Genomic DNA, 26,597 nt, shown 5'->3' with positions numbered 1-26,597 from the left:
GGCCGCGCTTCTTCGCTTTTAGCTCGATTTCCTTCAAGCTGCGTTCGTGCTCCAGTTGAAGTCTCCTTCCTTCGTGTTCCCATTGGAGTTTCTTCTCTTCTAGTTCTCCTTGTACTCGCATCTGTTCCACTGCTAGCTTTTTCTCGGCTAATTTCAACTCGCCCTCGATTTTAAGTTTGGCCAACTCGAGTTCGTGATGGCGACTTCTCTCTCTGTCTGCGAGTTCCTCCGGGGATAGGCCCCCGTCTGGTACGAAACTTCGCACCTGGTTGCTGCTGCGTTCTCCTTGGGAGGCTCCAGCTTCGTTGTGGAGCTCCACCGCTCCTTCTGGGCGGGGGGCTTCAGAATCCACCCAAGCTTTCAGCGCCTTCTGCATATCTTCTTTGGTGTTGAGACAAGTGGTAGCGATTTTTAGTTCTTTGCAGAATTGCTTCAGTTCTCTGTGCGTGTACTCTTCCAGTTGTTCCGCCTGGAACACGGTACTGGTGTCGTTTTCTGTGAGACTCATGGCGTTTCCTTCTGCCATCTTTGTCGGTAGTGCGTCAGCCGTTCACGGTATGATCTCTAGATTATGGGCCCGAATCCCGTCGCTTGCCACCAATGTTAGAAGGCGACCTCAGAGGAGCCCGGAGGGGGCCCTGACTATCCTGAGACCCACCCTCGAGGTATCGTAGCCGGGCACTGGCGGGTGATTCCTCAGGGGAGGAATCTCGTATCTAGGATCGTACTCTCGGCACCCCACGACAAAGAGAAGCCACACCGTGAGTTCTTAAGAACAAATCTTTATCAAATCAGAGTCGTAGGATCTTTATGATCAGCAAGGCAAATATATACAAGTAGAGCTCAGGCTCACAGTCTCGGGGGGGGGGGGGGGGGGGGGGTAGGAGGTAGCGGGACAGTCTGTGGGGATATGGATAAAATACAGGGGCGTACCCGGCGCACAGCTCACAATCCTCGAGCTGGGGGATACGCTGGTAGTCGTCGGGGTCCGGCGGGACCAGGAGAGTCTGTGGGAGCCGCGAGTCACTCAGCCGGGCTCAAGCACAATTTCGGAGGTCTTACGATCTTCGGGGAGCCGCGAGTCACTCAGCAGGGCTCAAGCACAAGTTCGGAGGTCTTACGATCTTCGGGGAGCCGCGAGTCACTCAGCAGGGCTCAAGCAAAAGTTCGGAGGTCTTACGATCTTCGGGGAGCCGCGAGTCACTCAGCAGGGCTCAAGCACAAGTTCGGAGGTCTTACGATCTTCAGGGAGCCGCGAGTCACTCAGCAGGGCTCAGGTGTTTCCAAAGGCGAATCTGCCGGATAGTCCCAGAGCACCCCTTGTTATAGGTCGACTCCTCTTTGATGTCCGGAGTCTGTGCAGGCAGGGGTCTTGTCACCTGGGGGTCGCTTGTCGGGGTTTCCTGCCATTGTCTTTTGATCCTTTCAGGGCCGGGTCGGGAGGAGTCCCAGACACCCAGCAGGCGTGGAGCCAGCCCTCGGGGAGGCCGGAGGGCCGATCGAAACCCACCTTCCCAGGGGAGCTCAGAGGTGCGATGGAAACTGCTCCTCCCTCTCTCATCCCAATGGGAGCGCGATGTCCTCCAGCCGGAGTGGCGCCTCTAGGCCAGGGTCGCGCTGGGGCCAGGCGGCCATCAGGGTGCATGAAGTGGGCACGCGGGCCCGGTGTGGCCGAAAGGAGGAAGGCCACGGACGGGGAAGTCAGGGTCGGGTGTGTGTTCTGGTGGGAAGGATCGGCTAGGCCGAGTGCTCGGGGTCTGCATGGGTCAGGATATGTGGTGCGGGGACAGGGATGGCCATGCCACGAGGCCGGGTCTAACACATAGTATCTTACGGCAACGACACCCAGCTCATCCTCGCTCTAACGAAGAACCCCGATGTCACCAGACTCCGCTTTCAAGAAGGAATCAAAGACATCGTAGCCTGGATGAGCGACAGTTGCCTAAAACTGAACTCTGAGAAGACAGAAGTCCTCGGACCCTCCCCCATCACGTGGGACAGCTCCTGGCGGCCCCCTGCCCTCAGAAACCCACCCAGCCCGACGGACCACACCCGGATCTTCAGCATCATTCTAGACTGCTTTCTCACCTTGACCCACCAGATCAACGCCGTCGCCTCCACCTGCTTCAACTCCCGCTGAATCCCCTGCAAGACCTTCAAGTGGATCCCCCCCCGAATGCAGAAAGACTATTACCCATGCACTCATAACCAGCAAACTGGACTACGGTAACGCCATCTATGCCAGGATCAACAAAACCCTGCTACACAAGCTCCAAACCGTCCAGAACACCGAAGCCAGACTCGTCCTCGGAACCCCACGCAACAAGCACATGACCCAGCACCTACAAGACCTCCACTGGCTCCCCATCGAGAAAAGAGTGACCTTCAAGCTACTCACCCACGCCTACAAATCCCTCCACAACATCGCACCCAAATACCTCAACGAAAGAGTCTACTTCCACGTACTCAAAAGGAACCTCCGCTCCGCCGACCTCGCCCTGGGAGAGACCCCACGCATCCGCAGAACCAGAGCAGGCGGAAAAGCCTTCTCCTACGTCGCTGCAAAGCCCTGGAACGAGCTCCCAGTCAACACCAGACGCTCCCCCGCTCTGCAAACCTTCAGGAAGAGCCTCAAGACCTGGCTCTTCGACTGATCCAGAGCAGTGTCCCCCCCTCTCCCCCAATCCCCCTCAGCGCCTTGAGACCCTAACGAGTGAACAGTGCACTTTATAAACCCCTGATTGATTGAATAATCAAAAAGCTTAAAACTAGAGGAGATGAGAATGGAAAATAAACATAGCCAAATTTAGTCATCTGCTTTGACAATCAAATGCCCTCCTCTATGACTACCACCTCCACTATTATGTTTGGCTGCTACTACACACTCTACAGCCCTAAAATTCATACTTACCATTACTCCATTTATTAGCCTCATCCATTAAATGCTCACTTACTGAAAAATTCTTGGCAATCTTACCCCATCCTACCATATGTTCGCTACTACAGCGTTTTCACGCAGGTATCAGATATATTCATACCTTAAAAGGCATCACATACAAATAGCTCTTATAAGAGACTCACCTGGTCACCACAGAAATTCAACGCTTACACCGCCGATGGTGTGGCTAATTGGACGCCACGGGGTATTCGGCTTTTGCGCAAGGCTGGCTAATCTGGGTGCAGCAAGGGGTTCCGCTTAAAATCGCGCAATCATTGGTAGACACGGAGGGCAGATATGTTGTAATTAAGGGTACCCTAGACGGCCGGCAGGTTGTACTTGCATCACTATACGCTCCAAACACAGAGCAAGCTGTTTTTTTTGACAATATATCACGTGTCCTGGCGCCATGGCATGACATCCCTATGTTCTTGGGGGGAGACTACAATAGTGTACTCGACGTATCACTGGACCGCTCCTTTCCACCCTTTCCGAGAACAAGCACACACAATGCCATGAAGGCGTTCACTAGCTGGGCGGCACAATGGCGCCTGAGGGACGCCTGGAGACATCGTCACTCCCATGACAGGATATATTCCTACTATTCAGGTGCTCATGACCTGCATGTGCGGTTAGACTGCTACGTGCTTTCAGAGGAGTTGCTCCCACATATAACTGCAGTCTATTATTTGGGCAGGACACATAGGGGTCATGGGAACACACCCGCCCGCCAATCCCAACCTGGCGGCTACAACCAAATATGCTGTTGGACGCACCCTTTCGGAGTCTGCTAGCTGCTAATATCAACCAATACTTTGAAGACAAAACTGGCACAGCCACGACGCCGCAGACAGAGTGGGATGCGTTTAAGGTGGTGATCAGGGGTGACTGCCTCTGTGCACAGGCGGGTTTGCGGAGACAGTTGGAGGTTGAACTCAGACACCTTGAAAATGAACTGCTCCGAAGTGAGGAGGAGGCGCTAGAGGGCAATGCTAGGTCCTTAGAGCAAGACAAAGAGGAACACGCCAGATTGCTTGAACGGCTTCGTAACTTGAACTATGCAGCACACTCAGCGCACACTCACCATATGGGAGACAAACCTGGCAAGTTGCTGTCATGGCTGATACGGCAAGATGAAGTCACTGCGCCTGTGATATCCATACAGAACACACTAGGCGTCACGGTACACACCCAGAGTGATATACACCACGCTTTTGTGGACCATTATACCACGATGTACAGATCCTGTTTGCTAGCCACAGATGCGATAATATGAGACTTGCTCTCCGCCCTAATGCTGCCGCAACTGACAGAGCACCAACAGGAAGAACTGGGTGCTCCTCTGCTACCGGAGGAAATAAGGGATAGTATTTTCTTCCTCTCGAACAGTAAATCTCCGGGTCCGGACGGACTACCGGCTGAATTTTACAAAGCCTACTCAGATATACTGATACTGGAACTGCTGCGGGTCTATGCAGCGGCCCTAGACGACTCAGCTTACACCCACGCAAAATGAGGCAATGCTGATCTCCCTCTTAAAGTCGGGCAGAGACCCTGAGCTGCTGGGCTCCTACCGTCCACTGTCTCTGTTGAATACGGACTATAAAATACTTGCCTCCACCCTAGCTAAACGAATAGCCCAGTTTGTGCCGACTCTGGTACATAATGATCAAAACGGATTTGTCCCAACCAGAAATACCTCCCTTAATATTCAAAGACTATTTAGAGTTCAGAAGTACGCAACGAAGAATTGGCCACAGGCTGGCTGTCTGGTGCTGGACCTAGAGAAGGCCTTTGATTCGTTGGAGTGGCCCTATCTTGCAGCGGTCCTGCGCAAGTACGAATTAGGAGACTGGTACCTACAACTGGTGCAGCTGCTGAATCAACGCTCCACGGTACGGGCCCGCACGGGTAAGCTCATTTCTGATACAATCAGGGTTAGGCGAGGAACTAGGCACGGATGTCCTTTGTCCACGTTGCTCTTTTCCCTCGCTATGGAGCCTTTAGCAGCTCTCCTCCGAGACAGTGGTGCAGACTGGTCTACACACGGTGTCCCTGTACGCAGATGATCTACTGCTGTACATAAGAGACCTCCATGGTGTGCCACCGGCCATATCCACACTGTTCCGTAGGTTCGAGGAGATGTCGGGCCTCAAGGTAAACTGGGCTAAATCAGGCGCTTACTCTTTCCGCGTGGCCGTGGCGGATATAGTATTCAATTGGACTGCGCTTACTTGGGACCCGACCACTATCAGGTACCTGGGCGTATATATCTACCGGTCCCCTGTGGACGTATTGGAGGGCAACCTGGTGCGCACCATCTCCTCCATAAGAGCGCAGATGCAATTCTGGAAGACCCTACCGTTCAATGTGATGAGTCGCATCACCTTCAACAAAATGATAGTACTGCCACGGCTACTGTATTATTTTGCAAACCTTCCGGTATATATTCCGGCACGACTATTTCGGGAGCTAGAGGGATTAACCAGAGGCCTGATCTGGAACGCAGGGCGACCTAGGATAGCATTGAAAAAATAACACACGCCCCCGGAGTGTGGAGGCTTGGCAGTTCCTCATCTGGAATTATATTACTTGGCTGCACAGCTGCAATGGGTCACGAAGTGGCTGTGGCAAAGTGGAAAAAATCTGACAGACACGGCGACCGAGACATCGATGTGGACGCAGACACAGATTTATAGTTTGGTTCACCCACTGGCGAAACTCGCCCGCCCGACGCAGTTACACATTGAATTAGCTTATAGATGTTACAGGAGGAGCCTTCAACTCACAAAAGACACGGTCCCTTACACCCCAATATTGCCACTTATCGGGACACCTAGAGGCAGAGACTCTATAACGGACGTAGTACTAACGTCCTGGACCGACTCAGGAGTGGAGACGTTGGGAGACCTATACGCGGACGGTACCCTTCTACCTTTCACGACCCCGTCAATGGATAATGATCTGCCGAGGCCAGTTCCTTCTGCATGCAGCCATCATACGGACACTGTCGCAGTATTTGCATGTAATGGGGGAAGAGGTCGCATGTGATTCACTGGCTGGTGCAGGTTCTGCTTATTCACGTGTTAAAACCACCACAGAGACACCGCACGCGTTGGGCTGAGGACAGAGGCCGACCCTGGACTGATAAGGAATGGGAGCGTGTCCTAGCCAGCGCCACACACATACCACGTAATTCACGATTTAAACTCATACAAACATATATACTACATAGAGCGTATCTCTCACCAGATAAGATCAATAAATATTTCAACGTCACCACCTCTGAATGCCCGAGATGCCATCTCCCAAGCACTGACCTATTACATATGCTATGGTCTTGCCCCCTGCTTCAACCCTACTGGCGCACGATAAACACTTACGAACTGCACTAGTACCGAGGTGCCTGCCACATGGAAAGTCTGTATGGGATTTTACAAACTGACTAAGGCCAACAAAGTGAGCCCTAGATTTAGAGACCTAGGCCTAATAACCGCAAAACGGCTGATAACTAAGAGGTGGAAACACAAAGACCCCCGGAGGTACTTCACTGGATAAAATCCCTACAAGTCAGGGCACAGGCGGAGAGCACTATTCTTCACAGGGAGGAAACAGCAGGGTTGCGAAAGTACCCCATCGCACAATCCTGGGATGATGTCCTCAAAGCCTTTACACACTCCAACGCCACACTGTGCACACCCACCACACAACAAGCAAGGGACGATACCGGACATGTCACTTGGGCGAAGCGGATACGTTGCAATCATAGGAACCTTTAGGCACGGCTGTTGGGATGGGCATTGATCTCACATTCCTTAACAACAACTCAGACATGACTTCTGCCACAAGACACCCTAATGCCCATGCGACTGTGCATGGTGCGGAAACAGCAGCCCATATTCAATATGACCACGCAAGCCCAGACACGATTACACTCGAACGGCATTTTATGTATCAGCTACACATTTCCTTAAAATGTTTGATGTCTCCTTTTCTTTTGATTTTATTTTGTTTTCATTAGTTGTGGTTTAAATGTTGGAATAAAATATCTAGTAACCAATTTCGGCATATATATATAATCTTTTTCACCCATGTGTTACTCTCTCAAAGTTGAGTTGAGTATGGGTCGCGCACCCCTGTGTACATTGTTATATTTACACATTGATGATCATTTTTGGAAAGAGACACAAATAGTAATTACGTTCCGCTCCTCGATTAGAGACAACAGTATGTGTGGGCTGTTGACGCCTATGTTCCTTTACGAATGCACGTCGAATCCTGAGATGTAGACGCAAGCTGTGCTATGATTGTAAATGGAAACTATCTTGGTTGATGTACATAGCAACTCAGCACCGACAATGTTATTACAAGTACAATATATGCCGATGTTTAGATTTTATGTAACAGAAAAGACAAAATGCAATAGATATTTAATTTAAAAAAAATGTTCGCTACTACAGCGTTAGCAAGTTACTCCCTGAATCTCAGTGAGATTATATAGAAGACAAGCTATTTTAGTGTCTACTTTGCTGTAATTACGGATAAGGGTCATAAATATAGTCCCTGCTTTCCGTATGGTCTTTTGAGACCATCCAAAATACACCATACAACACCAAAAGCACTAATTTCTTCTGAGCTGCCGTTAAGGTGGGGCCTCATTGCATCACCTCCAGATTTTTGTGCAAATAATTTAATTCCTCCTGTTATATTCATGGCCTTGTGGTGTGTGCAACTGATTCAAGTGAGGGCTCCAACTGAGATTGTTGGCAATTCTAGGTTAGGATCGGATGCTCGGATTATGCTGTACTTTCTCCACTTTATTTTTACAGCCGCCTATCAAATTAAACAACTTCATTTTCCACGCAAACTTGGGAATGTGGAATAAAAAAGGCAGGCAGTCCAATCAACAGTCCATCCTATTCTCCAGCCGGTGGGAGGGAAGCCATGCCACTGTTAGTCCCTTGTCTCTATTCCTCATGCCTCTTTCTTCGCTGCTCGAAGCCAAGATAAGTAGGCTTTTTCCTCTTCATTTGCATGCATGTTAAAGGCATTGTTTTTTGCAATGTGCTATGTTGTTTCTTAGTTGTGTAGCAGACGCTGCTGTTTCGCTCTCTAGCGAAGGTTATATTACCTTTTAAGTCCACTGGAACGTTCTCGCTTCTTTGCGGCCGGTGTTTTCCTTTGTGGGACGGCTCTGCAGTGCGGTCCTCCCGCACCTAGGTGGCGCTTGAACGTGTCGTTCGCCCACAACGCGCAGCCCAAATTCCTGTCACTCGTGAGGAATCGGAGCTGCTCCAGCCTGAGCCTTTTTCCCCCCTGGAGAGCGACACCTCCGCAGGGGTCTGTACCGGCCGTGAAATGCATTTTCCCAGTTGACCCGTAGTTAGGGTCAGGTATTGTGACTAGTTTTACGCCCCAAAAGAGAGGGGCCGCGTCTGCTTGGGAGAGAAAGAAAGAAAGAAAGAAAGAAAGAAAGAAAGAAAGAAAGAAAGAAAGAAAGAAAGAAAGAAAGAAAGAGAGAAAGAAAGAGAAAGAAATATATATATATATATATATATTCACTGAAAAAGCCATAGGTTTCACACATGTTATAGTTAGCGGAAATTTTACTGATAAAAAACCAATGAAATTCCCCCGTTATAGTTAGTGCAGGCAACTATAACTCACGCGACCGCAATCCTCTGCTGATGCTAATACTGTATTTAGACACTTATTTGCCCATGTCTTCTTCCATACATTTTTAGCTATACATATATTACAAATATTTTTTTTTCATAAAGACACATATGTCATCAGCAGAAGATTGCGGTCGCGTGAGTTATAGTTGCCTGCACTAACTATAACGGGGGAATTTCATTGGTTTTTTATCAGTAAAATTTCCGCTAACTATAACATGTGTGAAACCTATGGTTTTTTCAGTGAATTTGCAAGGTTTTTTAAATGCTAATTCCTAACTATAACGTGTGTGAAACCTATGGTTTTTTCAGTGAATTTGTACGGTTTTTTAAATGCTAAGTTACTTTACGCCATTCGTGGCGTGCGCGCCCACTTAACGCAGTTCGTTCCGTGCGCGCACGGTGCGCTTCGCGCACCGTGCGTGCACAGTGAGCACGCGGTGCGCTTCGCGCACCCACTTTACGCAGTTCGTGCCGTGCACGCACGGTGGGCACGCGGTGCGATGACAAAGCAAGAAAGCACGTCAACAAATCTGTTTCTGCTTTCCTCCGTGACTATGGTATGGGTGCCATTTACCACAACAACTTGCGTTATGACATGCAAGACATTTATAGAGGAGATGGTGTGCACTTCAATGATGAAGGGAACAGAGTCTTCCTCTTGAACCTTAGACTCTGCATCGGTACTTACTTGTAGGTACCACTAAAAAATCATTTCATAAACACAACGGCTCTTTTTAGAGCCCCCTAATATCTAAACACTTAAATCTGATTTTCATTTTTTTTTTTTTTTTTCTACCGTGCGCTTACCGTAAGCTTACCGTACGCGTACCCCGTGATTTTTTTTAAAATCAATAAATGTTTTCTTTGTACTTTACAGTCCTTCTTTGACCCCCTCACAAATGTAAGGGGGTCTGTAACTCTCCTCATTGCCCCCTTTCCTTGTTTTCACTCTTTTTTTTCAGAGTGAAATACACAAAATGGCGGCCGCCGCTTCCTGGTTTCGGCCGATTCGAATGTTTACTAAGATCTAAGAGCCAATCAGAATCGCGCTCGCGCACGCCACCGTACGCTTACCGTAAGCGTACGGTAAGCGTACCGTAAGCGGGCTCAGATATATATATTGATTTAAAGGCTATTTTCTCAGAATCTACTGAACAGATTTACACCAAACCTACAAAAGGCACTTCCTTGACCTAGGGACTACCTCTCTGCCAAATTTTGAGTAATTCTGTTCAGCCGTTCGGGCTGTAGCTCGTTCTAAAGGTCCTATGGAAAAATGCATGGGAAAAACGCGTTTTGGGACCCCCCTTTTATCTCAGCCCCCGCTTGACGGATCCCCCCCGAGACTTTCAGGGTAGGAGCGGAGCGTAGCGCCCCACCTATTTTGAGAAATTCGCGAGGATTCGTCGACCGGCGCCAAAGTTATTCAAAATAGAATGTTGAGGTTTTCCTATGGAAACGTGGTCCTAACTATAACTACCTACTGGCGACCGCCAGTAGGTAATATATATATATATATATCTCTCTCTCTCTCTCGATATAGGTAGTATTTTTTTTGACAGCCAAAGTGCTGTGTTCTGCAATCAGCGTTCCCATTAAGCGCTTGGGATCCACATTACTGTCATCTGCCAGCTAACCCTGTTCAGTGAGTACCTTGGCAATGGAACCCTATGAGGAGGACCAGGGTGAGGAGTATCCCCTGGCTGACCTCCCTTGGGATGACACTTTTTATGAAGCGGTAGATGCTTCCATTTATATGGGCAGTGTCGGAGGCCATGGCGCCATTAAAGGAGCGCCTTTCCCAACAAATCGCACAGGACTGGGCCAAAATTGCGGCCCTTGCCCCTGGGACGGGGGTTCCCCAGACTCCTACCGAAGGTACCCCCTCTGCTCCCCTTGACCAGGATGGGGTTTCAGTAAAGCGCCCCCCCCCCCCCTTTCCTGCCCCTGGGGACCAAGGATCATGCTCAGACATGATGGATCCTGATGACATACTACACCCTAGGTCCTACAAATGGGCCCCAGCAGAGAAGTTGGCAAACTATGTGGCCGGGCGCATTCAGAAACCTCTGGAAAAGGAGACACGTAACTGCCTTAGAGCGGAATTCCCCAGCCCTTCCTTAGAAGGGAAAGTGGCCACGACCCCAGAAACTGCCCCACCAATGGCCACCTTCCTTCAAAAAGTCGTGAAAAATCATAAAAAAGGGGTCGATAGGTTCTGGTGGGAGTGCCAGGACAAGTTGTTGGACGCCCTGGGTCCCCTTACTAAAATATTGGATATGGCAAAGGAGGCCTCAGGCTCTGTGATATCTCCTTACACTTTGCATGGGCACAGAGGGAGGTCATTTGATTGGGCAACACAAACTGTGCGCTATTGACGGAGTGGCGCCACTCCCTGTTCATTAAAGTCGACCCCAAACTGGGTGACTTAGCTGATTCTGAGGTGGCCTTTATTGCACAGGGGGTTCTCTTTGGGGAACCCTTTATAAAGGAATTAAGGAAGTTTGTTAATACGATCCCTTTCTTAAATAAGGCGCAGACTTCCATGAAGCGAGTCTTCTCAAACCGGGGTTTCCATGGGGCCGGCCGAGGTAGGGGCCGCTCGTCAGGCCGCCCAAATAACCAATACCCTCCCAGGGGACAAGACTCCTGCCAAGGCCAGTTTCAGGACCAGGCCAGATTCACCAACTTCTATCCAACCGGAGGACAACGTGGAAGAGGTGGCAGAGGCGCAGCCGCTTCCAATGGCTCCGAGGAGTGTTCTCCCTTCTGCCCATGTAAAAGTAGGGGGCCGGCTGGCAAATTTTTTCCCTGCTTGGACTTCCAACACAAACTATGCTTGGGTGTTGCAGAACGTGCGGGGTTATCAAATCGAGTTTTACGACTCTCCCTGGCAATCTATCGCCCCTCAACCACTACAGTTTTTGGACGGCGAACGAATAGCTGATGAATGAGGAGGTGCGCTCCCTCCTAGCCAAAGGGGCCATTGTTCGAGCGAACCCACATCCGTGGAGCTTCATCAGCAATATATTTTTGGATGACAAGGCCGACGGGGGCCAGCGACCGGTTATCAACCTCCGCGAATTCAACGAGTGGTTGATCTACTACCACTTCAAAATGGAGGGAATCCACTTCTTGCGGGATGTGCTTCAGCCTCGGGATTGGATGGTGCGTCTGGACCTTAAGGACGCCTATCTCTCGATTCCCGTATGTCCCCCTCACCATCGGTTCCTACAGTTCCTCTGGAACGACCAACTTACGAGTATACCACCCGACCTTTTGGACTCTTACGCCCGAGGTGCTTCACGAAGGTCTTCAGGCCGGTTGTGGAATGCATGCGGGTGCAAGGGCTCCGGTAGATCGTCTATCTGGACGACATCCTCATCATGGCGCAATGACCACACAAGCTTGTGCGCCAGCTTCAGACAGCAGTGGACCTCCTTCAGAGCCTAGGATTCGTAGTCAATGAGACCAAATCCCTTTTGGTCCAGTCCCAGAAGATGATTTTAGTGGGTTTCTCGATAGACTCAGCCAAAGCTACTCTCCGCCTCCCGTCTCGAAAGGTGTCAAAGATCCGACACGAGCGGCGAAGAACCTTATGCAAACAGCGAGTCTTGCTGAGACATCTGGCCCACATGGAGGCCCTCCGGTCATCTTCGATCTAGGCCACATTTCCCGGCTCACTACACAGTCAGGCCCTACAATGGCTAAAAGCCACAAATCTGTGCAAAGGCCCGTCTTACTCCCAGATGATAACCCTGTCAGAGGAGGCGCGTGCAGAACTCGACTGGTGGTTGAACAACATGGAAGCCCGGAATGATTGGGCAATCTTTGGTTCGGCCCCCGACATTGTCAGAGTCAGACACCCAGCAGATCAGGTTGGGGCGCCTGATGTGGCAAATTCTCCACCGAAGGGTTGTGGTCTCCTCACGAACAACGGTTACATATAAATTGCCTCAAACTGTTGGCAGGGTCCTTCGCGGTGAGGTGCTTGCGTTTCCCCCGTTTGCAATGATTACGAGGACCTCGACGCAGATCAGGCATCAGAAGGCGGAGGTGGTTTCCAGAGATTCTGCTCAACCAGGATCACCATCCGCACCCTCTGATCCTGTTGGGAGGATTTGGGAATGGTCGCTGTCCCTCATGGAATAGAGAATTACAGGGGACGATGGTTGCTCCCAGGCCTTTTCAGACGCGGCTGAGGGACTCTTGTCCAGAGCCTTAGCCGATAGCATGGTCAAAAGCTACTGATCCTCATGGAACCGTTGGTGTCTGCGACGGTGTCTCGATCTGGTGGCATCGGATGTGATCCACGTTCTGAATTTCTTGGCCTCCCTACCGGAGGAATGCTTGATCTACAGGTCGATCAATTCCTTTCGTTCTGAAATTTTGGCAGGCCACCTTCCAGTGGACGGCGCACCTATCGGCGAACACCCCTTTGTGCGTCGACTCTTGAGGGTGTGCGCCTGTCCCGTCTACCAGAATCAAGGTACAAAGTTATGGGATATTAACGTGGTCCTCAATTTCTTCTTATCCTAGCAACCCAATCACTTCTTGTTTAGGAAGGAGCTCTCTGCCAAGCTGGCTATGTTGCTCTGTTTAATTTCTTGTCAGAGGGTCTGTGATGTATGGGCCCTGGATATCACGGGGAGCACTTTCTCATCATCTGGTGTGCCCTTTAACGATCTGTAGACGGACGAATTGTGGAACCAGGACTGTTTCCTATCTGGCCTTCCCAGATTCCCCTAATTTGTGGGTTGGCTCAAGGCAAACGAGGAGATGTTCGCAGAGTTCCGACCTCCCAGGGAATGACAGCTCCTCTTCACTCTGAGAAAACCTCACACAGCCGTCTCCTCACCAACCATTGCTCATTGGGTCAGATGGGTGAGGCAGGAGACTGGCATTAATCTGCGCATGTTTGGTGCTCATTTGGTCCGCGGTGCTATGGCTTCCAACGCATTTACCCTCTGGGCACGATTGGAGGATATCCTCAATGCAGTGGATTGGTCTTCGGACTCAACCTTTAAGAGGTTCTATTTTAAGCCAGTCCTGGATCTGGCTAGTTTGGTGGTAAGTAAGCTTTGAACTAGCATAATCCGAGCCTAAGGTCCTGACACAGAATGAAAAATTTCCAAGCTATCGTAATAGAAAGTTTCAGTTCTATTAAGGACTCTGAGGCGAGGATTACTTCACCCGGGATTCTGGAGCAGAGTAGTCGTCCCCCCCCCCCCCCCCCCCCCCTCCCCCCAACCCCCACCCACCCCAACTAGTAAGAACTGATTTTAGTTATTTTCTTGAAGTGATGCTGGTGTTAACTGTGGTAGTCAGTTACGATTGAATCCATTACCAGTTTTTTGACAGGATACACCTAAGCCAGGTGCTGGGTGTAATATGCGCCCTTTTGTTGCAGGAGGAGATGCGCATAAACAAGACCCATGAAAAAGAGGATGTGGCTCTCGTGATTCGAAAGAGGCATGAGGAATAGAGACAAGGGAATATCAGTGGCACGGCTCCCCTCTCATTGGCTTGAGATTAGGATGGACTGTTGATTGGACCGCCTCCTTTTTTTCTTCCAGATTTCCAAGTTTGCATGGGAAATGTAGTTGTTTGAGTGGCTGCTGTACAAATAAAGCGGAGAAAGTACAGCATAATCCTTGCCTCCGAGTCCTCAATAGAATTGAAACTTTGTTCCGATAGGTAGGAAATTTTTCATTTTCATCCCTAAATAGTTATAAGGTTTCACATGTTCAATCTTATTCAGGCCATTATTCCAGGCACATTTCAGTTTATAGCATCTAAAAGACAATCTTGTTTTTCTTGAACTTAATCTGCATATTATGATCCATATTAAACTCATGCAGTATCGTATGCTGACGGCGTAGACCGCTTTGGGAGGGAGGGGCGCAGAACGAGAAGATCATCCGCGTATGCCGAATGTGCAATGCCTAGTTTTGGAGCATCTCCTGTGGTCTGTTGTAAGGCCTCTGGAAGATCAGAAATACAGCAATTAAATAATAAAGGAGCCAAAATACAATCTTGTTTAAAGCTGTTTTAGGTGGAATTTTTTAGCGGCATTCCCCTTCCATCCAACAACTTCAATCTTACACACATGCTGCTATACAAGTCAATTAGTAATTTCGGTAAATCGTGGTCCATGTCCCAAGAGTTTAGCTTTCCCCAGAGTTTACCTTTATTCACTTTATCAAAAGCGGTTGAATAATCCAAAAAACAAGCAAATAATTTGCGGACTATAGACAAACGTTCTTTCTATGGCAGAGTTAAAGTAATGATATTATCTGTTGTGCTGCAATTCTGTCAAAAACCCAAATTTGGCTGATGGAAAGAATCTTTTCAAGCCGTGTCACCCATTTTGCCAGATGAGAGAATTGTTTGCAAATTATTTGCATCTGAGTCTAGCAGCGCTATTAGCCATTGACTGTTTGGGGGAATCTCTTGAACATGTTTTATAGATTGGCTGAATAATGAAATCTTTGCAGGATGGTACACAGCTAGCGTCAAATAAGGAGTTATTTAGAACACATAATAAAGTCCCAAAGTATGCTGGGTTCAGTTCCAAAGTGCCATTGAGAGGCAATTCCGGACCCGGAAGTTGCTCAAGACTAACTTTTCTGCACCTTTTTTAGAAGTCTCATAGATGAATAAACTTTGTGATCCTTCCCTAAAGTGTGAATTATAGGGTATACCATCATACAGCTCTGATAGATATTCTCTCCATGTTTGATATGAAATATGATACTCTCCCCCTAATTTCTATAACCATGTTCCTGAGCCCACCAGGGTCTACCAGGTTCTTGTATATGTGTCAAAATTGCCACCTGGAGCTCTATCCATGCTCTTTCTCAATTACTGTTTTTAATCTTATAAATATCCTTCCTTAGGCCCGTTTTAAGACATTTTACAAACTTTCCTTTGCATAGAATTATTTCCATGTCCAAAACTTATCTTAGTTTTGCACTGTATATTCATTAAACCTAGACATCAAAAAATTAGAGATGTCTAACGAGATTGTGGCTCATAGGAATATCCATTATTTTGTGTGATTAATTACTGTTCAAATGCTTCCACATTTCTGTTACGGAATTTTGATCCCTAATGTCACACACTTTAGTAACCATGATCAATGTGCATTCATCCTTGGCTGCCTCAGTTAGCTTCCCACATGAGCAGCATCTTCCTAGGCCATCTGCCTCCTTTGGCGACGTAGTGAGTCCAGAGATGGGGTCCAGGACCCCTTTTCCTGCTTCTTGCTCACAACAGTGCTCATCCTTCATAGGGGCCCGGAGATGGTGTCCCGGGACCCTCATGCATAATCCAGTCTGGGGGTTGGAATCCCCGGGCATCAAAGGCTCTAGGGAGGGGACTCCACGCTCGACCCATCCCAAGCTCAGACTTGCTCATGCTGCTTGCGCTGGGGCCCTGGCCCACCCTGGGGGTATCTGGTCTTTGGCAGCGGAGCTCCAACCGCTCTGTGTTCTCGCTGGTTGAGTCAAATCCTTCTCCTCTTGACATCTTAGGCCAGTTAGGCTCATTCTAGCAATCGTGGGCTCATTTTGCACCTGGTGGTGAGCCGTAGCCATCTGGAGCCTTTTTCTTAGGTCTTCTGGCCACTAAGGCAGCAAACTTTGCAGGAGGATGAATCCCACTGGCTTTCCTGCTCCAGCTTCTCACCGGATGCAGATCTCCAGTTCTTCCCCAACTAAACCTTACAAAGGTGTAACGGGACCAGCGTCCCTGGTCCTGCGGAGAGACCCAATGTTTCTGTGATCAACTGTTTGCAAAGTCTTTAATTCAGGTGGGCATCAGGGGGTTCCTCCTTCCAATTGCCCATGGCTGCTGCAGTCCAGTACCAGTGTCCAGATCCATCAAAAAGCACTTTCTCCACCTTGTGAATGTCTTGTTAAGTGGGAGGCGAAAGGTTCTATAAGCCAGGCACCCCTGGCCAATCCTGGGGTCTCACATCACCTTTCCACCCATGTCCCAACTCTTATGCACAGCATGCTGGGACAATTCAAGATGGCGCTATCCAGGTCTCACAGGTTACATCTATCTCTGGGGGCTTTGCCCCTCGCTAATGTAACTGCCAGGGCCTTTTCCACCAAAACATCAAAAAGGAGACCTCTTGGCTCCAGAGGGCTCCAGAGGGCTGGGCTCCCTCCTTTGTTCAGTGGGCCTGGGCTGTGCCAGCCTTGTGCAGTGTAAAATATAATTATTGGATGCAGATTTTCTTCCTTATTCCTTCCTCCTCAGGAGTGTTAATTGCTTCCTTTGTGTGGGGAGGCTGTTGTTCCTGCTGCTGGAGAGCAATTTAATTACCTTGGCTCAGCAGGGTTTCAAAAGGCCTGCGATTTGATCCTGAGTTAGGGAAATAGGACAATTCTGAATGACCCATGTCACGTCCGATCCAGACGACTTTCTAGAGCCAAACCTCCAAGAACCACTGCATAGGCTGAGACAAGATACCAAACAGTGGAAAGCATTGCCGCTCACCTTACTGGGTAGGGCAGCAATTTTTTAAATGATGGCATTGCTCGGATTTCTCTTTGCCCTTCACAACACGCCCTTTTGTGTCCCGGAGTCATATTTTAGAGCAATAGACTCAGAAGTCAATAATCTCCTATGGGATGGCAAACCGACCAGGATAGCTGCGGGTAAATTGATTAGGAGTTGGTATGATGGTGACATCGCACTGCCCAAGGTTCAGGCGTACTACTGGGCCTCCCAACTAGCAGTAATTAATCAGTGGATCCATACGCCCCACACCAACCCTGCGTACCGCCTAGATAGACTAGCCCTGGAAATGGGGGGAATTAACCGAAAATCAAACCATCTGGGACCAGCGGCACATTCGGTTCACGTGTGGCATACAGTGACACAGCACCTGGGATGGGCTGACAAACTGACACAACAAACCCCATTATGGGACACTGGGCAAGAGCAAGGGGTTCCAAAAATGGGACATAATAGGGATCTCTCGGTTGGGAGACCTCTGGAAAGGGGGGGGTCGTTACCTTTGCCCACTTACAGGAACAATACAAGATGGCCCCCGCCGAGATGTTCCGGTACATGCAGTTTAAAGACCAGCTAGAGGCAGCCATTCCAGCAGAGGCAATCCTTCCTGGAGCCTCTCCCTTAGAGAACAGGCTATTAACGGACCGCATGGATAAGAAAGCGATCTCCCTCACATACCAAAAAATCATTAACAACCAAATAGACCCTTTGTTAAAGCTACGGGTTAAATGGCAGGAAGAGGTGGGGGAACTGGATGACACTGACTCGCAGGAAGCGATGGAATCACCCAGGGTAGTGGCAGTGTCCTCCAGATTTCGCATGGTACAACTTAAAAAACTACATAGGACATACTTTACTAGAGTGACATTATGCAAAATAGAGAAAGCCACTGATCAGCGCTGCATGCGTCAATGTAATGACCAAGGCACCTTCTACCATGTATCGTGGGACTGCCCGGTTATCAAACTATACTGGACAGCAGTAATGAACACTATCACGGAGGTCAGCTCCAACCCGGTCCCAATTGAACCCAAACGTTGTCTTCTGAATATATGGGAACCAACAGACATGAACTGTGTCGGCCAAACTTGGGCAACACTCGGGATGATGATAGCTAAACGAAATATAGCCCAGAAATGGAGGGCGGTGCAAGCCCCAGTTCTCGAACACTGGTGCGGAGATATGGATATGATTATGGAGGCAGAAAAAGCCACGTACATCCACAGAGGATGCCCGAAAAAATGGGAGAGAGTGTGGGGTAAATGGAATACCTATCAAGGTAATATTAGTAACCCCCAAGAAATGGACCGGGAATCAGATGAGGTAGAAGAATGTAGCAATGCAACTATATCTGTATTAAACAACGTCGATCAAATGTGACAACCATATGTGCTACTGAGCGAATATTGTAGACTGTCATCGTAATATTCTGTCAAATGTAAAAGCTTCAATTGCAGATCTTTTTTCTTTAATAAAAACGGTTTCTGGATGACCCATAATATGTCAATGTCTTTGCGAAACTTGCAGATTTGATCTTGGAGCAGGACTTACCAGATTTTGACATGTTGATGGGCTTTGTAGGGCAAAGGGAAGCAAAACTGTACTCTAAGGCAGATTTTCCCCTATATGTACAATAGTTACAACAGACAAGACAGTGAACCACACCGATTTTACATAAGTGGCCACTATTTTTATAAGGCCTACCCCAGGTCAATATCTAACCCTGCAGAGTACCCTCTGCTCAAGGCTAACTGTTTACAGTTACCAGGCTACACACAACTGTGATCTCACATGTGCAGCCCTCACATGTGTGCGCATGCCTGTGCACGTGTTCACATGTAACCAGCAAAGTGCCACATACACTTTAACCACATGCAGTCAGTTTACTGCGTGATTACTGTGGATGAGACCAGTTGTGGGGCTCACCTACAGTAAAAAGGCAAAACAGGTGATGAAAAAGCAAGAAAAACAGGCAGATTACATGGGCAAAACCCATTTTGTTATAGTGCATTGTTCCTGGCCCATATTAGTCTTCAATGATAGACAGCCCACCCCTATGTCTTCCCATTTGCTCTTTTGTAGCTGGAGAATTGAGATTTATTTAGTTATGGAAATTTTATTATGATTTTTTTCAATTTGTTTGTAGGTAGATTAAGTGGTATGCATTGAGAAAGGCGTATAGATTGACACCACTCTTATAGCTGCCGCTCCTAGCCTGTGATATTCCATGAGCATAACATCAAACGGACCAGATTTTTTTTACTGGCCAGTCTATGCTGCCATCAGGAGTGCCTAATTGACTGCAACCCATCTTCTGGGCCTGTTGGTTGTTGTACTACTCTTTCATTTGGTTTGTTGCTTAAGAAAGTGACTCTGAAGTGGTTTACCTCATTCGAAATAGTTATCTTGCCCTTTAAAGACTGTTATGTGAGTAAGGGCTTTTTTTGCTGGCTTGCCTACCTGAATCTTTTAAGAAGTTCCATGGCTATTACAGGTTTAATAATAATTTCCCAATCCAATATCATTGTGGCTTTAGTTAATATTTTTGCATACTCATTTCCAGAGTACCAAGTTGTTCTAATAAATTCCCTCTTGGAACGGTTGTCCGTCAGCCAGCAGATACTCATCAAGTCCAAAGACTGAATGCTTGCCAGGTCTTTAAACTGCTGCAAGACCCCAAGTATATTTTGTGTGTTTAGATTTGTGAAAGATTCCTCAGACCCGTATGTTGGTAGAAAAATGTTGGCTCCACTTTATTTGCAACTTCAGTGATGATGCTAGCTGTATCCTAAGTGCGGTGGCAGATGGAGGTGTTAAGAAATGAAACTGCATCTATGGGGCCAGTGGTGCTATTGATAGGTGTGAGATGCTCCTACCATGAACTCATGTTTCGGGAGGCATACCATCTTCCTTTTACGTTAAGTCCCTCCCTAATGCATTGGTCTGACTGTGGTTGTTGTAAGCTGTTCAAAATCTCTGCAATACCTTCTGATATCTGTCAGCTTAGGGACGTCTCTTATTGTTTATTTCAGGGCTTTTAAAGTAATCAACAGTCTTTTTAGTGTTTTATCCTTTTGTCCAGGCAGGATTGTTCCTTCCAGCGTAGAGAGTGCCACATTATGCACTGAGTTTGCTTGAATACCTGACTCTGAGGTTAACAGTTCACCAGCAACACTCAGCTTTTCCACGGTTCTTTACTGTGTGACATTTGTACTTTGTGTTCTTGGTACTTTGCTCTCGAAAGTTTAACTCTGTATGTCGCTTGGTTATTGAGGATTCCTTTGTTAAAGTAATTCAGTTATCCTAGTCGTCCACACTTTGTTTTATAGGCATGTGGTTGTCATCACATATTGGGAGGTTCTTAAGCTCGTTATGCTGAGATGGCTTATTAAATAGAGCTAAATGGTGCGGATTGGTTTTTATTTAGTTTGTGTAGCAGTTTCAGACACTTTCTGCTGATGTATGGATGAAAATCATCTGCTTGTTCTTTAGGTCTTACAAGTGAGTGTTGACCTTTCATGGGTTCCTGAGCCCTAATGGGAAGCTACCCCTTTTGTGTTCTGTTCAAGCTTGTTTTGTGATATGATACTGTATCTGGGTTGCTTTTAGCTTTAAATAATCCTGATTTCTTATTCTTAGTTTCCTGGTTTGGTTCCAGGACTGACTCTGAGGCACCATTTGTATCTGATGCTGATGAAAGTACAGTAGCAGTGACAGTACTGATGTCATGAGAGTTTCCCAGATCTACTAGTAGGCCTTTCAGGTTTGACCGAAAAATTGTAACAAATCTACTATATCATCAATGCAGGAAGTCGCTGATGATCCATCATTAACCGTTCCAAAAGCCTCAGCAATACTGCATTACTACTTTTGTTTTCTTTTTCAGTATCTAGATTTTTCGCAAACTCTTAAGACTGCCGTCTTATTAGCAATGACTGTTGATTGTTCTACTATTGTGACTGATATTTTCTATAAGTTGTTACTTAAGGCATTCATAGCCAATAGAAATGGGTACATTGGTGGCATGTCTTTGTCCTAGACCAGTTCCTGTGATGTTATTTTCTTTAAATTAATTAAGTATTCTGGAAAAGAATGTGTATCATATGTCAGTAATGCGGTTTATTGCTTGTCTGCAAATGTCGGCTGGACCGAGGTGTCCAATGTTTTAAGTAGTTAAGGCTCATAGAAAGTGTTATCTAGTTCAGTTAAGTTTTAGTAATTTATGGATACTTTTGTGAAATGTAAGTACTGTGCCGATTGTTCTGACCCTCCATGTATGGAGTCACTGTCTAAGTCCAACTTGTGTATTGGGAGGGTTTGAAAGCATGTTGGAGCATTCATTTGAGCTGTCATTATTGTAAAATGATTTTGCAGCAGAATTTCCTTGTTTCTTGCACCGCAAATCAGCATACATGACATGGTTGGAAAGGGACTCAGCAGACTTTCTAATTCAAAGCATGCTTTAATTGTTTTTGGCTTTATTTTGCTGCGTGCCCAGTTACTTTAGACATTTCTTAGGTTTGTGTGCACTGTGCTTTACTGGAAAGTTTAGTGTGTACATTGGAATTTAATACCGTAGCTTGAACTCTTGTTTTCAAATTGAGATGCCACAAGGCCCAGAAATAATGACAAAAAAGTGGGAAGGGAATTAATTAACAGAACACTGCTGACTACCTCGTAACTACCAGTAGCTGAGAGTGTCACAAAATCCTTGTGATTTTTTGTCTAACCTTATTTCAGACCACTTCCCTACTCGGTGTACAGATTCCAGGCACCTCGTTACGGTTAGTTAGGAAGTGTTCCTGAGGTAGGGAAGTTTTCTTTATGGTTCACACGGCTGGTCTCTAGAACCTAATGACTTTTGGAAGACAGCACCAAAGCCCACCTAAGCTCACACTACAAGCTGCACTAAGGCTGCCAGGCGACCAGACCCTGCCCTGGAATGCACGCCCCACAACTACCCAAGCCCTGCCGCCTCCCTCGGAGAGAAAAAAAATATCCTTGCAACCACTGGCTCTCATGATGAAAAACAAATGGTGTCCTATCAGCCTAGGGATGAGCAATGCGAGTACTGGTATGGAAATGCTCTCTACTAAATTACTAAATGCGCACAGCCCTGACATTCACAATCTAATTAAAGAAGCCAAACCAAACAGAGCCTGTTATGGATATGTAGCTGGATGATTTAGACTACTACTCCACTGCAGTTGTGACTCATTACTCAACAGAAAAGGCAAACAGTACTTTTGGCCCAGGGAAGGTGGGAGGGGTAAGCAATAATACATAAATCTGATATCAGCTCAAAGAACTAAACATCACCTGCATTCATGTGTTTTGAACACATCCCAGTCAAATGCATACTATTGGCTCTAAAGACAATTTAATTTGTAATAATATATGGAGTTCCTACGGACAACAATTCTTTTGAGACACACCTTGAGGATTGGATAATCCTGCTTATATCACCTGATATTAACCTCATTATAGACAGCAATTTTAAATTGTCGTTTCAAAGTGGCAGGATTGTGGGACAAGTAGTGTTTGACACACCTACCTGACTGACAGCCTTGCTAGACTTTTTAACTGAAAGTTATATTCTAACTCTTTTGGGATGCTGGAACCATGCCATAATTAAATTATATTCATGATATATCTTTAACCAAGGAAATGAAAGATGTTAAATTACTAACTAGGCAAAGGTTAGGCCTGAAGATTAAAGCAAGTATTTTGGAGAAAACTGGTAGAATGCCACAATGTTGTGGGCTCTATAAATAGAAAATTAGATGACTTTGTACAGTCGATGCTTGACACTATAAAACACGCAAAAAGCCGAGTTAGTGGATCACTCCAGAATGTTGTCAAAACTATTAAGAAAATTCCAAAAGCATGATAAAAAAAATATCCCACTGGACGCCACCAAAAATGCTGTAATCCTATAGAGTAGATATAATTGAGGCCACACATTTTTCTCAAAGAAATTACCATGAAAGGTAATTCTACTAACAAAGTATTTAAAACGTACAAATTCTGAGTTGACAACCACCCCCAATATTATCCAAGACTTTTAAAGCCTTACACATGTAGTAGATACGTTTTAGGTGACTGCCTTTCTGAATTTTTTATAAAGGCAGTGTTTTTTTTTCATCTATATACCTTTTCTTGGTTATGTAGATGTTCTGGAATTAGTATTGGTGCCTAGCCCTCATTGCAGTACACAGGTGCCTAATCTTCTCAAACACCTTTGGTGGACCTGGCCCTTTTTGCTGAGTCTCTCCCCACATTTTTGCCTTTTGTTGTTGAATTCAATTTAGTTGGCTTTAGGACTCTGTGCATTTGTTAACCAGTGCTGAAGTGTTTGTGCTCACTCCTTCAGGCACGGTAAAATAGGCCTACCCTTCATTGGCACATTTAATATACTTGCAAGTCTCTTGTAAATGGTAGTTACTGTAACCTGGGCCTGTAAATGAAATCCTAATAGTGGGCCTGCAGCACTCATTGTACCACCCACTACAGAAGCACCTTACAAACATTACTCCGGCCTACCACTGCAGCCTCTAGTGCCGTTATTACTGCCATTTCGACCTGGCAAAATAAACCTTTTACACATCTGATATGGTAGAATGCACAACATATTAATCAATACTTTTTTTGGATGCTCAAAGCAATTATAAGTGTATGCTATCCTGGAACGCACTCCGTCAGTGTGTGAGGAAATATCTCTGAAAACAATAGGAGCCTCGTCAGGCACCCAACCCAGGATGTTCCCAAAATAAACCTTTTGAAAGGCCTAAACCTTTCTTTTTAATAATCAAATCTTTCATTTGGTAACCATCTTTGTATCTATCTTCATCGATATTCCACCTCTTGTGAATTTCCACAGGCCAATGAGAGAATCCAGAAATGCTTAAATAGTTGTTCAGTACTGAAAAGTGGCACCATGGGGCTCAGATTCCTCCCCAGCGGTGACATGCAATCAAACATAACCCATGTTAGATCCCAAACTACTTTCTAGGACTTCAAAGGCACAATAGAGACTGACAAAATTAAGAGAATGACAGTATATAGAATGAAACTAGTTTAGGTCCTCATTATCAAAATCCGTAAGGCCACTCATCAGGTGGACAGGTCTTTAAAAAATCCTGACCTACACAAAACTAATGGTTTCCGAAGGACAATTCTTCCTGTAGATTGCCCCCCGTGTGAATCGGCACCAAGGAAGTACCTCCAGGGAGGTAGGTCTGAGGAGCTGACCACACACAAAGTCTTGCAGTTTCACGCAGGCAAAACAACCATTCTCTGTCATCATCAGAGTCCAGGTTGTAGTAGATGCGGTAAACCCATCGTCAGCAGCATCTGGTGAAGGTGCGATACAACTCATAGATGTCTAGAAATGGAACACCCCTAGACAACACTGAAGAAGTGGTGTTTACTCTAGTAAAAGGCAACCTGATACCTGCAGGGGGCTTCTTTTTGTCAAAGGCTGCACATCTGAGAACTTGTTAATGCTAAAGACCATTCTATCTAGAGGAAATCGTCCTTTTCTGGTCCACCTTGCTCTTGAAGAAAAGGAAGCCAAAAAAAACAACTACTGTCAACACGAACTTCCCAAATTAAGTTGATGCAGCTCAAAGCCAGTGTGGGTGTTCAAGTGATGCAGCCTCAGTAGTAGGACTCAGAGAAGGCGAAAACACTAGCAGAGAAATGAATGCCCAACAAACTAAAAAAAAGTAACTTATGTCCTTTTTTGCACAGGAAGAACAATGTAAGCAAATGATGAACAGAAAGGGCCTGCAGCTTGCTGACCCCGGGAGCAGAAACTAAAGCAATGAGAAAGACAGTCTTCCACCAAAGATGCCTTCCTCAAAAGCCCACTGCAGCCCAATATACAAGGCACAGACAGTGAAAAAAAATTAATATGTCCACTCTGGGCATGCCCCAAAAGGGCAAAGAATAACTAATCTATTTCTGGATAGAGACCTCACTTGTGATTGGCAAGATGTCATCTGCTCAGGACATCTGCCCTCACATTCAGAGTTCCATTAGAAGATTCATGGAGAGGGATGCATCATAAGGTACTGTACAGCACCATAACTTCAGACCTTTTAGGCACAGGGGGCAAGAACACTCACTGCTCTATTCGCTGATGTACCACACTGCAGTTCTATTGTCCATTAAGACTTAAGTGCCCAACAGCAGACAGAGGGCAGTAATGCCTGGAGGTCTAACTGAATTGCCTATAGCTTGAACAGACTGATGTGGCATATTTGCTTTGCTATGACATGCTGATGACAGACCAGGCTAAGAGTTAAAGAATTGGTCACGATTTTGGAAATTGTTGGTGGAAAACAGAAGGGATGCCTGCAAATTAGATAGTTTAGCACCAGCCACCACTGCAGGTCCGAAAACACATTATTGAAATCAAAATTCTGATAGTAGGGATCACAAGACTACTGAAAGCAGGGGTACCAATGACAATTACGCATGTGTCACTGTGCGAGCAGAACAAGCAAAATACAGCAGGTCAGGTGTTCTAGTAGTTGAAGAAAAAGGCGTGTACTAACCTGAATGCTCAAAACTTAGTGAGCGGGCGGGAAATACCTTGACAGCAACCTTATTCAACACCACCCCCCTTGTTCATGAGAACTAAATAGTAGCACTCATAGCCAATAACGCCCGAGGGACCAATTCCCTTGCTCAGTAGAAAGAGCATCTCCTTGTGGGAAGTCTAAGCATGATCGTCCAACACTGTAGAACCCATAGGACAAATGTAGGTGGGGGCTTCCAAATCGGATGATCCAACAGTCTACCATGATGGTCCGCCTGAGTGCTGTAAAATGAGACACATGCTGCCCCACAGGATACACCTGATTGCACAAATGCAAATTCAAGAGATTTTGAGGTAGTGGCGTGAGAGGAACAGACAAAAGACTTTTGCTGGTGTCTGCCCTTGGCACGGCCGCATCCCTTAAGGACTCAAAAAACTGCAGTGGCCGCTGCAGTGCTAGGGTTGAGTTCACAATTGTGTAGGCCCGATGAAAATTGCAAGAATTTCTGGTACTAAAGGTGGAACTAGAGTGCTGGGGATGTCAGACCTAGAAAGCATGCCATTGCACAGGTCTGCCTAGAACATTCCAGGACAGAGTCGGTCTAGTCTGCAAAAAGATAGGAAACCGTGAATAGTATGCCAGTATGAACTGCCTGCAGGTCTCTGGAAAATATAGTAGAGCGCATGTAGGTGGTCGGTAATGGAAGTGGCAATTGACTTGGAGATGGAATGGGCTGCGTTCAGCCAAGAACAGGGGGAATTGGTTTGGCAGCATCCTCACCATCCTTGACAGGGTTTTGTCCCAGAAGACTATCCATATCCAGTTAAGCCATCTTCAAAAGTACATCGGAATAGCATGTACCCTTGGAAGACTGCAGAGACAAACTATAATAGAAGAAAACCTTTC

General features: G+C 46.7%; 1 protein-coding gene across 20 annotated transcripts in view; it reads right to left on the bottom strand.

Moving 5' to 3' along the window:
- The window catches only part of CYRIB (CYFIP related Rac1 interactor B), a 338,947-nt gene that overhangs the window by 86,385 nt on the left and 225,965 nt on the right, over positions 1-26,597 (bottom strand). The window lies entirely within an intron of this gene.

This window comes from Triturus cristatus, chromosome 5_1 (genome assembly GCF_964204655.1).
Source record: "Triturus cristatus chromosome 5_1, aTriCri1.1, whole genome shotgun sequence".
Classification (NCBI taxonomy): Eukaryota; Metazoa; Chordata; class Amphibia; order Caudata; family Salamandridae; genus Triturus; species Triturus cristatus.
This window is presented reverse-complemented; position numbering and strand designations above follow the sequence as displayed.